At 36.5% G+C, this 14,174-nt stretch overlaps 1 pseudogene; it reads right to left on the reverse strand.

The window, feature by feature from the left end:
- Positions 1-6,726: 6,726 nt before the first annotated feature.
- Positions 6,727-8,214, reverse strand: LOC456972 (SNW domain-containing protein 1-like; annotated as a pseudogene).
- Between the last annotated feature and the right edge of the window lie 5,960 nt (positions 8,215-14,174).

Below are 14,174 nucleotides of genomic sequence, written 5' to 3' on the forward strand. Positions count from 1 at the left end.
TATGTCATTCCACTAACCCGCTGGATTATAGTTGTTTAATGTAATTATATCCCACACTAGGGTTTTTCTTAAACCTAAGAACTCTGTCTTAACTTAACATGTTGTGTAGGCTGTATGTAGCACAGTAACTGAGTTGAATGAATGAATTCAGCTGAATAAATGAGTGAATAAAGATGTAGTCAAGAAGCTTATAATCTCATAAAAAGCAGATAAGTGTAGAGATCATAACAGTAAGATGTGGTTTGAATGTTTGTCCCCTCCAAATCTCAGCTGCAAATGTGATTTCCAATGTTGAAGGTGGGGCCTGGTGGGAGGTGCTTGGATCATGGGTTGATTGGATCATGGGTCCATCATGAGTGGCTTAACACTATCTCCTTGATGGTAGTGAGTTCTCACTCAGCTACTCCAGGAGAAATATGGTTGTTTTAAAGAATCTGGGACCTCCTTTATCTCTCTCTTGCTCCTGCAACAGAGGAACGGACTAACACAATATATGTTAGAATTTGATAAATAGCTGAAGAGTTTTAAAGAACTATAGAGTAGAATAGTAGAAAAGGTACATTTGTGTGGTCACAAGTAAAGGTGACCTTTGCAATTAACCATAAAAGATGAGTAGGAATTCAATAAGGAGACAAGTCTGGATGGTGGGGGGAAGCATCACAAGGAGGAACAATATGAACAGGTCAGAAGTAGAATAATGCTAATCAGGTAAGAAAAAGGCATAACAAACTGATTAAACCTGCAGACTCTGGGACCAGCCTGCTGAGCTTCAAATCCTGTAGCATCAACCTCTACTTCCAGGGCTGTGAGCAAGTTGCCTAGCATCTTTGTGTCTTGCTTTTTTTGTTTGTTTTTTGGGATTTCGCTTTTTTCTTATCTATAAATGGTGGATAACAATAGTAACTTCCTCACAAAATTGTTGTGATAATTAAATGATTCAATTCATCTAAAATACTTGACACATGATGATGAGCATTGAAAAAAAAATTGCCTATTCTTTTTAGCTAATAACAAAAAGACTTCCTTCTAGAAGTTTTCCTTGTAAACCAACTCCTCTACTCCCAGCTAGGTGAAGTTTACCTTCCTGTGCTGCCATGTTTGTATCCATGTCATTCCACTAACCCCACTGGACTATAACTGTGTCAAGCAATTACATCATATACTAGGTTTCTTCTTAAAGTTAAGAACTGTCTTAACATGTTGTGCAGACTGCACATAGCACAGGAACTGAGTTGAATGAATCACAGGTATGAAATATATGTGCAGGAAAACAATGGCCGGTAGACCTTGAAAGGGGTTGTGATCCTGCTATGGAGACTATAAATTTCCAGAGTTGAGACTGCACTCAATTTGTAACACAGCAGGGTGAGACATGGCTGCATTGTGTTTTAAAAGCATGAACCAGCAATGTTGAAAGGAGAGCCAGGAGCACAAACCACATCATGGAACCAAGGAGTTGAGTTAGAAGGCTCTTTCAGAGCTCTAATTGAGATAACAGGGCTTAGCCTAGAGATCATGAGGATGGAAAGAATTAGATGGATGTGACACTGGGGAGGTGGAACCCAACAAGTTTGACAAATGATTAGATGTGAGGGTGTATTAGTCTGTTCTCATGCTGCTAATAAAAACATACCTGAGACTGGGTAATTTATAAAGGAAAGAATTTTAATTGACTCTTTGTTCCACACAAGTGGGGGGGCGTCACAATCATGGTGGAAAACTAATGAGGAGCAAAGTCACATCTTACATGGCAGCAGGCAAGAGAGCATGTACAGGGGAGCTCCCCTTTATATAACCATCAGATCTTGTGAGATTCATTCACTATCATGAAAACAGCACAGGAAAATCCTGTCCCCATGACTCAGTTACCTCTGACTGGGCCCTTCCCATGGCATGTGGAAATTATGGGAGCTATAATTCAAGATGAGATTTGGGTAGGGCCACAGCCAAACAATATCATTCCACCCTGACCCCGCCCAAATCTCATGTCCTCACATTTGAAAACCAATCATGCCTTCCCAACAGTCCCCCAAAGTCTTAACTCATTTCAGCATTAACTCAAAAGTCCACAGTCTAAAGTCTCATTTGAGACAAGGCAAGTTCCTTCCACCTATGAGCCTGTAAAATCAAAAGCAAGTTAGTTACTTCCTAAATATAATGGAGGTATAGGCATTGGGTAAATACAGCCTTTCCAAATGGAAGAAATTGGCCCAAATTAATGAGCTACAGGCCCTATGCAAGTCTGAAATCCAGCAGGGCAGTCAAATCTCAAATCTCCAAAATGATCTCCTTTGACTCCATGTCTCACATCCAGGTCACACTGATATAAGAAGTGGGCTCCCAAGGCCTGGAGAAGCTCCACCTCTGTGGCTTTGTAAGGTACAGCCTCTCTCCCAGCTGCCTTCATAGACTGGCATTGAGTGTCTGAGGCTTTTCTAGGTGTGCGGCACAAGCTGTTGGTGGATCTACAATTCTGGGGTCTAGAGAAAGGTGGCCCTCTTCTCACAGCTCCACTAGGCAGTGCCCCAGTGGGGACTCTGTGTGGGTGCTCCAACCCCACATTTCCCTTCCACACTACCCTAGCAGGGGTTCTCCATGTGGGTTCCACCCCTGCAGCAAACTTCTACCTGGACATTCAGGCATTTCCATACATCCTCTGAAATCTAGGCGGAGGTTCCCAAACCTCAATTCTTGACTCTGTGCACCCACAGGCTCAATACCACATGGAAGCTGCCAAAGATTGGGACTTGCACTCTCTAAAGCCGTGGGCCAAGTTGTATCTTGGCCCCTTTTAGCCATGGCTGGAGTGGCTGGGACACAGGACACCAAGCCCCTAGACTGCACAGAGCAGGAGGGCCCTGGGCCTGTCCCACAAAACCATTTTTTATCCCAGGCCTCTGGGCCTGGATGGGAGCAACTGCCACAAAGGTCTCTGCCATGCCCTGGAGACATTTTCCCCATTGTCTTGGTAATTATTATTCAGCTCTTTGTTACTTATCCAAATATCTGCAGCCAGCTTGAATTTCTCCCCAGAAAATGGGTTTTTGTTTTTAATTTCATCATTAGGCTTCAAATTTTTCAAACTTATGATCTGCTTCCTTTCGAATGCTTTGCCACTTAGAAATTTCTTCCCCCATGTACCCTAAATCATCTCTCTCAAGTTCAAGGTTCCACATATCTCTAGGGCAAGGGCAAAATGCCACCAGTCTCTTTGCATAGCAAGAGTGATGTTTACTCCACTTCCCAAGAAGTTCCTCATCTCCATATGAGGCCACCTCAGCCTGGACCTTATTGTCCATATCACTAGTAGCATTATGGTCAAAGCCATTCAACAAGTCTCTAGCTGGGAAGTTCCAAACTTTCCCACATCTTCCTGTCTTCTGAGCCCTCCAAGTCTCTAGGAAGTTCCAAACTTTCCCCATTTTCCTGTCTTCTTCTGAGCCCTCCAAACTGTTCTACCCCCTGCCTATATAACCCAGTTCCAAAGTCGCTTCCACATTTTGAGGTATCTTTACAGCAGTCCCCCACTCCTGGTACCAATTTACTGTATTAGTCTGTTCTCACACTGCTAATAAAGACAAATCTGAGACTGGGTAATTTACAAAGGAAAGAGGTTTAATGGACTCACAGTTCCACATGGCTGGGGAAGCCTCACAATTGTAGCAGAAGGCCAAAAAGGAGCAAAGTCATGTCATACTTGGCAGCAGGCAAGACAGCATGCAAGGGAACCTCCCTTTATAAAACCATCAGATCTCATGAGACTTATTCACTATCATGAGAACAGCATGGGAAAAACCCATCCCCATGATTCAATTACCTCCCACCAGGTTCCTTCCTTAACATGGGGATTATGGGAGCTACAATCAAGATGAGATTTGGATGGGGACACAGCCAAACCATATGAGAGGGCAAAGGAAAAAAAAGAATTTAAAGATGATTCCAAGGTTCTGAGGCTGCTTGGCTAGAGAAATACTTATTCAGTAATTGTGCTTTCCTCCCTACTTCACATTTAAATATTCTTTTTGACATAGCTCAAGTCCTACCATCTCTGTGAAGCCTCCTTTGATGACTTTGTCTAACTCCTTTTGCCCTGATTGTCTCTACTTCCAGCTAGTACATTATAAGCACCTTATTCTTTCATTATAATTAAATTAGGATTTTATCACTTCATAATATAATGCAGTTCTATTTAATACAGTTAAGTGTACACCTGACTTGGACACAAATCTTTGTCTTGTTTTCCAAATAAATAGGAAAGTCCTTTGAGGATATATTATACATTATCCAACATAGCAGTTAGAATTTATTAAATGTCAAATAAGTAATTAGTAATCAATTCACAGGCCAAAGGAAGATCCTTAAATTTTCCTGCTGGAAAATTAATAGCAGATCGAAAAGTATTTTTCCACCCCTTATTCAAAGGTGTTAACAAAAACACTTCTAGATTCCTGGACTTTTTTTGCATTGTGATTGACCATAGCACTGCCAGAATCAAAATAGAAACTTCCTGCTCAATAATACTCTTTATAGACAAGTTTGTTATAGCAAAAGTAATGGGTATTAGGTAATAAACATCTGTATTAATATGTAATGAGCAATATTTAACTAAAGTTTTCCACAATGATCCTTATAAACCCTTGTTAACAGATAATTTGCCATAAAGTATTTTAGTATATTCACATATGAAACCACTGAAGACAAAGAAAAAATTATTATAAAATCTGGGAAAAAATGTCAAAAATGTAAATAAATAAATAAAATGATACATATCTTGCATAACAAACAACATTATTTCCAAAATACGTGAATGAGTTTGGAAAGTGAGATGTTTGCTGTTCATTGGCAAGAATGCTTTATAGTTAGAGTTAACATTAATACCATAGGGTTTAAGAATATTCTGCTACTCAATATATTGATGTTTAATCTTCTACTAACATGACAAATTGTTGAAAACAGACTGGAATTCAACTTCCTGGTAATAGCCTTCCATTTCTAATTAAAGCACATTAGAAGACCAAATATTATAATAAATGCACTGTGAATTTTATCTTATTCTTTTAAAAATTAACATAAGTATAGATTAAAATGAGAAACTTGATATTGATTATTTTTACATATTGTTTTTGTTTTACTTTTTGTTTTGCTCTAACTTTCAGAAACGAGAGTTAAACTCAAGGTGGAAGAGTCTTACTGGGAGGTGGAGAATGACTTTTACAAAATCATAATAAAAAACCTACCTAATCAGTGAAATTTAGTGAAGTTTCTCTTGTCTATTCTCAAACTATACTATTATCTGAGATAATCAACTGTATGATATCATTTGCATATTCAGCCCATGGTTATTTAAAAAGCGATTTCAGTCATTATGTGAATTTTCCATTTGTTTTAACACAAATTCCAAAGGCAGCTTTAAAATTATTAGGAATTGTTCTTTACAACATAATTGTGAGTTTGTTTATAGAAAAGGGGATTTTAAAATTTTTATTTAGAAAATAAACTCAGAAACTGAGAATTTATTGGAAGAAACAGAGCATTTATCATCATTCCCACCTTGAAATATTCCAGGAATTCTTAAATGATAGAAATGGCAATTAAGGGAGCTGGGCCTGGACTGATAACGATGGGGAGTAGTTGAAAATATCAGCTATTTCACCTGCTTTTAATCAAGGTTTTCTCTGGTCCTGAACTCCTGAGTCTATTTCCGGGTAATTGCTGTGTTGTGGAGTTCTGTCCTCTTCCTCCACTAATATCCATCTTTAATACATCTACATCATAATCATCTTGAGTTAGTTGCTCAAAACGAATTTAGACCCAGACAATTGAAATAAGTTTTCACTTCCTGATCATTGTTAGGTGAGAAGATCCTGACCTAATACCTAATAGTAACTCCTTTTCTTCTAACTTGTTTTTATTGTCTTACATATTTCCATTTTGTGTGTAAAAGATATTCCATACACCAAAATTGTCTAGCATTCTAGTTAAATATCCATAAAGAATGCATATGAACAAAATATCCCAAATTGATTTGCGTTTGCTTGAATCTAATTAGATTCTAACCAATTGAAGTAATTACATAATATACTAAGTCAGATGAGTTAAGTGCTGCTTCAGAATTGCACATTGCTTTTATGAAAGCTTATTTTTGTTTTTAATCTACATAGAAATAAGGTTGCCAGATTTGGTAAACAAAAATATAGGACACCTAGATAAATTTGAATTTCAGACAAATACTTTTTATATGTCCCAAATATTGTATATCTCATTTTTTGTCTAAATATTTTTATTTAAATCAAATAGTTGCACCAAGCAAGAGCTTACTTTGCCCACTCCAAATTAAAACAGAGCACAATAAGGACAAAATTTATTTGGCAGGACTGTTACAATATGTGAACACCCTCCTTTACTCATATGCAGCTGTTCTCACACAAAATATTAACCCCAAACTATTAATGTCACACAAAAGGAAGTGGTCTTGATTTTGCATGTGGGGCAGAATGTTCTATAAATGCTGAAAGGTGGGAGAAGCACAAACACAATCCACTCTTTAAAAAAAATATTTCAAAGTAGAATTTTCTATCCCCTCCATTCTCCAGTAAAAAAGTAGTGCTGGGATCTGGCAGCCAGATTTGGTTTTTATCCTGACCATTTACAAAGTGTTCCCCCATATGACTTGCATCATTAGGGTTATAGATAGTAAAAATTTATTCACTTTGAAGAAAATTGTGTCTAGTCCTTCCTCCCCTTCTTGCCTTCATGCTCATATTCCATGGGGTGGCTGCTATCTGAGGGTCTTTTAGAGCCACCGTGCTGTTTCACTTCTTCCAAAAACTTGTCCAAACCAAAAGGATCTTCCTCAAACTGAACTGGTCCTTCTCGGCCTCTCTGCTTACAGCCTGAACCAGAAAACTCTTTGTCAGGAACAAATCTGTTGGTCTTTATTCTGGCTTCTAGGTCATCGTCATACATGTCCTTGTCCAGATTTTTACTGGGCCTATAACTACTGTGGGCCATATCTTTACCACCTCTCTAGGCTTGATCATAAACATTATAAATTCCATCTTCTCCACCTGCAAATCCACTGTCCATACCCTTGGATTGGTTGACGAGCCTTTGGTCGTACTGACCTTCATTGGAAGTTCAAGGATTAGGAACACCGAGAGCAATGACTTCACTGATATCCCCATTTTCATTTCTCTGCAGTTTCGACCTCTTATCAGGAGCTGCCCTGGAAAGATTCTGGTCATGCTGTCTCTCTTTTCGCCTGTCATGCCGGATTTCATTCCTCTCACGTGCCTCCCTATCCTCTTTTTCCACATGAGTTTTGATCCCAGCTCTTCTCTCCCTGGCTTTCTGTGCCATTTCTCTAAGCTTCTCTTCATATTTTCCCTTTTCTTTCTGAGCCATTTTTCTCTCTACTCGGGCACGCATTCCCACAGCTTCACAAGCCTTCTGATCAGCAATGTAGAGGATCACCAATGTGGCAACATTTTCTTTTATGTGTACTGTCTGTAGTCCTCTTCCTTCGGCAGCCAGACGTTTGTCTAATGGAATTGTATAACCCTTTGCATTTTTCCAGTTAGAAATACAAGGAGGAAACTTATACTCCTGTTGTTCCCTTACAATCATCTTTCGGCTGGGAGAATGCATGACAGGCATAGGAGGAGAAGGTGGTCCCCGGGGAATTTTCTTATTAATCTTGAACCTTGGAGGCTCCGTTGGATCTTTCTGCACTTCTACCATCCGACTAACCCTCTGTTTAACTCCAGAGTTGAAAGCCACTCCTTGCTGAGATGGTGTGTATCGGATATACTGAGCAGGAGCCGGTTTGTCAGCTGCCTGAACTGGCGTGACTGCGGTGACCTTCTGTGGTACAGCTTTTTATAAGGCTACTCTTGTCTTTTCTGTTATCTCTTTTATAGCTTCTTCATCGGGCCTTTGCAAGTCTGGATCATTTGCATTCATAACATCCTTTGGAACCAGGACAGTGTATTTGCTATAAATGACCTTGTCTTTTGACTGTCCTTGTCGAGTGATTCCATCATATTTGATTTTTCCTTCAGAATCCACCTGAATGGCCAGCGCACTAGATATTTTTTTCTTTCGTCCCATATCCAGTGGATACTGAGCCACATGGATTTCTGGAAAAGCACCTCCATCTCCAAAATCCTCTAATAACCGAAGTGTCCAGCCTTTCCGGTATCCTTACGGGGAAGGTTCTCTTCCGGAAGAGACAAACGAAGTCTGCCATGATCTCTGGGATCTTGTCTTTTCTTCAGCCTCAAGCTGGTCCTGAGATAACTGAGTAGGTGCAGGTGTTTTATCTGGCAACGCTATATAAGAAGCACCTCAATTTGTCAAAGAAATACATTTTTGAAGTTTTCAAACCCAGTGCCACTTGTCTAAAGCAAATGTTTAAGTCCACATTGTGAAGAGCATAATTAATCCATTTAAACAACTTCTTAATATTATGAAGCTGGTGGTTTAAATTTTCTTCTAAGTTGTTATTTTAAAGTTTTCTGGGTCTAATTATTCATATTTATTTGACAAATCCTGTGCTCTGGTGAAAGCTAGAAATGACAATAATCCAAAGAGCCTTTCAACTTAAATCTCTGACCTTAGGGTAAACTAGTCAAGTAGTTACTATTAGTAAGACTGTTAACTTAGAAATGTTCATTAGATAATCTAAAAGCAAGCAGACATAACAACAGAGGCCCAGATGGCTAGGGCAGGGGTCTAGGAAAGGTGCGTATGCAAAATTGTTACCAAGAAAAAAACACACAAACAAAATAGTAGACACTTTACATAGTGATGCCGACTTAACATTCATATGTTCAAAATGTCACCTTCCTACACTATTCAACTTACTACATCTCAGCCCAATAGAATAATCATTCTTATGCTGCTCATCTATAAGCATAAAATATTAATAATAGTCATTTATGAATTACAAAAACACAGTGGACCTAACATATATTGACTGGGTACTGATTTCATTAGATTAATCAAGTATTTGGTATCTTAAAAGACCCTAGTGGCCCAAACACAAAGCTTCTGAATGCTATGTCAGTGTTTGGAAAACCCACAGGAGTAATTAAGATACTGTTCACAAGTTTAGTATGGACAAATTCCATATACTGGATTTGACAGCCAAGAACTAGCAATACTGGAATCATTTATAAATGAGAAAAGGAGAGTTTTAGCAAGGAAACTCATAGCTTTATTTCATTTATAAAAATAGATATAAATTATAAACAATAGATTTACAAACTGAATCCAAAGTAATATTCAAAAATATACCACGCCCAAGTTGGGCTTATCTTGGGAATACAAATATGCTTTTTGCATTGAAAATATATTTAAATTACATGAATAGATTAAAGGAAAAAATCCATAAGATCATCTAAGAAATGTGGAAATGTTATAAAATTCAACATCTCTTGTGTACAGTAACAATAGGAAACTAAGAAGAGAGGCATCTGCTTAGCCTGATAAAAGATAGGTATCAAAGTATATCACAAATATCCTCTTAATAGCAAAACATTAAATGTGTTCCCTTCAAAATCAGGAATAAATTAAGGATTGCAAACAATTGCTACTTTTATTGAGGATCCTTTCCAATGTAGTAAGAAAAATTAAATTAAAGGTATAAGTATTTGAAGAATATTTAAAAGAAGAAAATGGTTACGATTCATAGATGACCTGGTTGACCACATAAAATATGCAAAATTATCTACAGACAAATTTATAGAAATAATGAGAATTCGGTATGGTGGCTTGCCAGAAACAGATGTCAGTACTACGCTTCCTGTACAGCCTGCAGAACCATGGACCAATTAAACTGGTTTTCTTTATAAATTACTCAGTCTCAGGTATTTCTTTATAGCAATGCAAGAATGGCTTACTACGAAAGTCAACTCTGACTATTATATTTAAAATTTCAACTGGTTCTCTGCTATGGGAGTCCTATCTCACTTTATTTTTCTCAATGACATTTGTTACCTTCTTATGTACCATATAATTCACTTATTTATTAAGTTTATTTTCAGTCTCTGACCTATTTGAACTTAATCTTCATGAGAGCAGGGATTTTTTTTATTATTGTTAAATCTACAGCATAATTAGCAGTTCCTGGAACGTATGTATGGCAGACATACCTGAGAGCAATAACTTAAATGAAGGATACTGAGAATGACTCTGCATGGTAGACATACTCATAGCCGTAACTTAAGCATCCCATGAGAATGCAGACGCACCTAAACTGTATAAACTTTCGACTTCTTACAAATGGTACAAAACTGCATCTTTTTACAAATGGTTCTCCTGCCTAGGCTGTCACCACTGGACTGCCTTATATGTAAGTTCCCTTGATAAACCTTACGTCTCATTCGCTGGCTTTGGGCCTCTTCTTCAGTCTCTCAGACATAGCATCCTCTCATTAGAGTCAATACAGGTCTGACAGGTCGAGATAGTAGGCATTCAAAAAATATTTGTTAAATGTGCAATAAATGAAACGTAATTTAGACTATAATGAGATAGGAACTATTAATTAATAAAATCATTTTGTAATTATTATGTATACCCCCTAGAGTGGAAAAAAATTAAGAAATATTATAATCTGAGGAGAACGTGAATCATCAGAAATTCATACAAATTGCTGCCAAGATTGCAAATTTGAAAATTTTTTGGAAAACCTGTTGATACTATTTCGCAAAGTTAAACATTCATGTGCCTTGCAAACCAATAATTCTACCTTTATGTAGGAACCCTAGAGAAACTTATATATGTGCTTATGATACATGCAAGAATATTCATAAGGGTATGATTAATAATAAAATATGGAAGCTACAAAGATGTACTATGACAAAGGAACAAATAAATTAATGGTGTTATATTTACTCAATTAAATATGAAAAAGCAGTTAAAGTGAATGAAACACAACTATTTGTAAAAACTACGGATGCATCTTAAGATGTTAAACAGAAAAGTCCTATAAGACTACAGAAGATATGAAACTATTTTTATAAATCTCAACAGAAATAATATTAGGTTATATTTGACTTTGGCTTACATGCATATGTCAAAAAAGCTACATATATGTGTTTGTTTGTCTATGTGCATGTGTGTGTGTATGTGTAAATAAATAACTACAGTAGTTTTCTCTGGTGGAAAGGTAGGAGTATGGGCATGCAAAGTGTATATGGGTAGATGAAAGTCATGTTAATATTTTTTAGTTCTTGAGTTGGTTGATTGGTTCACCAATGTTTATTATTTATTTTTCTAAATATATTATAGATATACACACACATTGTAAATATATCAAATATAATTTTTATGTTTTTTTAAATATTTAAATATTTGTATATTGGAACAAAAAATAACAAAGGGAAAAGGAACTGCAAAATGCTCATAGCACTGTTTTGCTTTCTTTAAAAATAAGGTTGGGTTTATTAGTGATGTGGAACAATTGTTTATCAGCTTCCTTTCAAAATTCTCAGAGATCTTTTGGTCATTGATTAATCCCAAATTCTGTGGTTTGTAATATATTCTATTTAGAGTTTTGATCTTTCAAACTTCTTTAAGAAGTCTCAGTACATCTTTGAAATCCAAGTGTTTTATTTTTAGTGTTTCACTTTGCTCTTTTTATTAGCTGAAATGACCTTCTTGAATTATTGTGGCATAGAGGAAAGAGGAAGAAGGAAAAAGTCATCTGAAGAAGTGTTCTTTCTAAGCAGTTCATCTATTCCACGTCCTTACAAATAATTCAACTGTGTTTATTCTCAACCAAAACTCTGCTATTATTCTAATGATGGACAGCCTGTTCTTTACAGTTCTATCATATTTCCTGATCCGTGCCAATTGCCTAGATGGAGCTATGAATGTGGTCACAGTGATAGGTGGCTGTGAGGGTTTTGTGAGAGGCATTTTCTTCCGCAGGGCAGATGAAGTGCTTGGAATGGAGGATTTAAAAAATAGTAAAGCTCATTTCCATTGCATTATGTATTTTGATGTATTTCTAATGTATTCCTTTTCAAAACTTATCTTCACTGGAGTAGAGGTAAAGACAGAATGAGCAACAGTTGCTGTTTCATGCACATCAAGTAGCCATTTTTAAAACTCTTAAAAATGCAGCAAAGCAATTTAAAAAGAGCAAGTGGCATGGTTGCTTTTTTTAAAAAAATGTGTTTTCTCTGTAGCTACATTTACCAGACTCAAGATATGCAAATGAAACAATATATGAATTTGGCTATACCAATTTTCTTTCAAAACTGTCTAATACAAAGATATTAAATCCATCTATTTATGCATTAAATCCAGATTTCTTAATACAGAGCCAGCACTTCTTTTGCAGTTATTCAACAGGATTGCATTTTGTATCAAGATATATTTCAGATGTTGAAAAGATTCCATTTTCAACAATACTTTGGATCAACAATAGTTTTATTAATCATTAGTCAAACATGTTTCCTTCCCTTAAAGTCCTCTCCTTGACTTTCTGTAGTACCTGAGAAATTTCCAAGTAAGTGAGAATTTGCCTTGCCTATTGAAGTCAAATTATTTTATGTGTTTGAATTACAAATTGAAGGAGGCTATGGTTTTATTGACTCACTTTTGTGTTCAAATGCAAAAGTTTTTGAAATCATTCTGTGCTCATAGTCTGTCATTGCTCCTTCTGAGTCCCCTTCTCCTCTTTTGAAGTCATTGTTGTATAAAGATGAAAAAAAGACATGTCCTATTAGCTAAATCAATATTGATATTCAAGAAAAAGATCTAAAATAATTTCTAAAGAGCTATTCTCATATAAAAATAAATCATCTTTGGTAACATATTTTTTTAAAGAGTTTGGCTTTTACGTTTATGCAAGACTGACTTCTTGCTAAGCCTTTACTCCAAGACATTTCACAATGGAGGTCCCCAGTGTTTGTCCTTGTCATTTTATAGGATTAATTTGATACATTGTCATTCACCTAACTGCCTTCTACCTCTTGTTAGTACACAATCCCTAACTAAGCCTGAGTATTTGTTCTTCAAACTTTCTAAAATGACTCTTCCATTCACTCTCAGGATGTATCATTTATCATACCTTCAATGGCTGGAGAAAACATACTCTATGGGCTTTTAAAACTCTGAAAAATCATTTGTTAAAGGAGGGGTTTCAAAGAAAGTATTGTCTTTCTGGCTTAAAGTTTATGCTTTTTCATCACATACCATAAAGGGAGCACATTTATAATCATATTTTTTAAAGAAGGTAAAGGAATGGAATTTTAATCTGAATGCTTAGAGGGAAGATGAGAGGCAGCAAGAAGACAAAAGCAAAATGGGAAAGCCAAAGCAGTAAGAAAGGAAAGAAACCTCAGAGATGAATCGCAGCAAAGAAATATGTTTACCATTACTCTCAGAATATATAGATTTTTAACCAAAATATTAAGTCCTCTGAAATGTTCCAAAAACATGAAAATCTGAAATTGATTCTCACTCTTGAATTCAAGGATTAGCATTTCATGAGCGTCTGCCCCCTCTTGGTGAATCTTTCCTTACTAACATTAGTTATCAAGACACTTGGCATTTTTTCACAGCATGCATGAGTCACAACACAGACACCCTTATCCTCAAAATAAATGGATATTGAACTTTGAATAAAACATGCCTCTTCTATCTTAATCTCAAATTTCTGAGTGTGCTCCTCTCTCTTAGTCTGTTGTCAGATTGCCTTCAAGTGATAGTTTATTCTTTTATGCATTCCAGGTTGAAGAAGGGTGAACCAAGGATTTCTTTGGGAAACATCTGTCCAGAAATGGGAAAGGATCGGGAAAGATGCACTGAGATTCTTATAGGGCCCCAAGTCACTTCTATTAGGCTAAATTTCTAAGAGATGCTAGGTTCTTAGAAATTTCACAAAAATACTTGTCTGATGGTAATACAATTAAATGTTCTAAAGTAAAATGATTTTCACTTCACTGAAACATGTCAATCAGAAAGCTTATTTCAAAAAAGGGAAATATCTTAGTTAAGTAAGAAAATGCTCCATTTTGACTGTTTACTGGCTATAATAACATTCACAAGTCTTACATATCTGCTATCTTTTTCCTACCCAAGGAGCTGCTACTTTGTAAGGTGTGGAGAATGGGTATTTTTATTCCATTATATGGATTAGAAAACTAAAACTGGGAATCACT

The sequence above is a fragment of the Pan troglodytes genome, chromosome 1, assembly GCF_028858775.2.
Source record: "Pan troglodytes isolate AG18354 chromosome 1, NHGRI_mPanTro3-v2.0_pri, whole genome shotgun sequence".
In the NCBI taxonomy this organism is placed as follows: domain Eukaryota; kingdom Metazoa; phylum Chordata; class Mammalia; order Primates; family Hominidae; genus Pan; species Pan troglodytes.